Raw genomic sequence first — 2,378 nt, 5'->3', positions numbered from 1 at the left:
GCCGGTCGGCGAAGGTCGAGGCATCCGGGTCCACGATGAGCACATCGTCTAGAAATGGCTGCACTCCTGGAATACCTTTTAACAAATTGTCCATGAAAGATTGGAAGATGCCCGGTGCGACCGATACCCCAAACTGGAGTCCATGTACTTTGAAAGCCCCCATTGTGTGTCGCTATCGTTTGGGCTTCCGCCGTGGCAGCATCCACCAGCAGTTGCTGGTAGGCCTGGGCCAAGTCCAGTTTGCTGAAGATCTGCACCCTCACCATTGCGGCTAACACGTGGCTGACCACTGGTACAGGATAAGCGTGGTCTTGGAGGGCTTTGTTCCATGTGCACTTATAGTCTGCACAAATCCGCATGTCGCCGTTAGGCTTGACCGGGGTGACTATTGGAGTCTCCCACCGTGCGGAAGCAACAGGCTCTAACACCTCCTGGGCCACCAAGCGATCTAGCTCTGCCTCGATCTTTGGCCTCATTGCAATAGGGGGGTGTCTGGCCTTAACCCGAATGGGGTGGATAGCCGAGTCGAGGGAAATGGGGTTTCCTGTGTAGCGGCTGAAAAACTGGGGGAACTCATTGCACACAGCCGCAAAGTCCGCTGCCCGGAGCTGATTCACCCCCGCGATCGTCAATCCCAGGGGGCCAAACCACGAAAGTCCCAGCAGACTGGAGAGCCTTCCCCCCACACACCAGAAAGTCTAATTTACCGTGGAAGTCCTGAAATTGCACCATAAACTTGCCCCAGCCCCGAACCACCACAGGGTTTTTGTTAAAGTCCTGTAACTTAAACCCCTGTGGCTTACGCAGAGGGGGTCCCCCCCCCCATGGGCAGAGCGAGCGCAGCGTCTCCTCCGAAATGATGGATACACACAATCATAACATTGACACACATCCACACTCAAATTCTCCCAACCTGTTGGATTCCTCAGGTCCTATTCTTGTTCCTGGATCAGCCATAATGGCTAGATGGAGTAGCCAGTCTGAGGGAAAACTTACATGCATGATCTTCTTTGCTTAACCAAGGGTGGATCAAATCAAGAGAACTAGCTTCTATTAGGAAATCCAGATTTTTTAAAGTAATATAGTTGTGAAGAAAAAAACATTACTTCAATACGGCCAGTAGACCCAGATTTGTCAGCATTTCTAAATTCATTCAGAGAGTTGTCTTATCTATTAACCCAGTCAGCTGGTTGAACACAGACAATGCCAAAATTAGATTCTCAAATGAGCTCTGTCAGCATGGTGGTACTTGGTAGTGCAAGTTCTTCTGGGGGGGAAATTAACAACTACACTAAAACATACAACAAAAGTGTTGATTTCTTCACCTACATCCCAAGGCAGACTGAAAAAAGCTAATTGTTCAATTTTTGAGACTGAACGTAGATATTTCCCAATTTTTTTGCTTTTACAGTTGACTTGGATGTTGGAACAAAAATGCCTAGAATGACAGCCAGACACGTTGCTGAAGTTTAATATCCTTCTTTAAAAGTTAACTGTAAATTAGACCTGAGTCCGGGAGCTACGAAAATAAGAGCCCTGTCATTCATTTCATGGACTGGTGTGGGTTAGTTTATGGTGCTGGTAATTTATTATAATGATGTCATGTACACTGTTGCCTTTCAGTCTGCATATATTTTGTAGCTGCTTGACAATTCTCTTGCCCACATTACATCATCATCACTGGAGGAAATATAATTAAAGAACACGTTCAGAAAATATTTTGCCTTTGGAGGTGCAGTTGTGGGCCTTGCCAGGGATTTCAGGCGTCCAAGCTGAGTGCCTTCATAGTTTGTCTAATGCGCATGAAGGTCTTCCCTCATAGCACTCAGCTGTTCCAAGATGTCTTATGCTTTTGTATCTAAGTTAATAATACCTATGTGTGGCTGTCGGTCCTTGCCTAAACAGACCTATTGTAGGCATTTCTTTCTATTACCAAGAACTACAAAAGAGGTGTGGTTTTTTGAACTTCTGGGATAACAAAACAAGATAGAATTCTACTAATCAAGACATTCAGGAGCAGTCAGAAACTTCCCCATCTAATAGTAATTCTGGAGCCTCACTGTCCGATTTTCCTGGGCAGCAAGGGGAGGGGGTGACTAGATATGTGCCTGACAGGAGCATTATTCAGCCAAAAAAGTTAATTGATTTTCTACACACAGTACGATATTTTACACCAGTCCTTGAAACATCTTATTGTGCTGGAAGTACACATCAGCAATAGAATGAAACGATAGGATTCAAACTAATGAACATAAGAACATAAGAGATGCCAATGTTGGATCAGGCCAAAGGCCCATCCAGTCCAAAACTCTGTATCACACAGTGGCCAGAAATACCAGTGCCATCAGGAGATCCACCACTGTTGACCCCCCCCCCAA

This window comes from Gekko japonicus, unplaced genomic scaffold (assembly GCF_001447785.1).
Source record: "Gekko japonicus isolate JY-2015 unplaced genomic scaffold, Gekko_japonicus_V1.1 scaffold88, whole genome shotgun sequence".
Classification (NCBI taxonomy): domain Eukaryota; kingdom Metazoa; phylum Chordata; class Lepidosauria; order Squamata; family Gekkonidae; genus Gekko; species Gekko japonicus.
Note: the sequence above shows the minus strand (reverse complement) of the source record.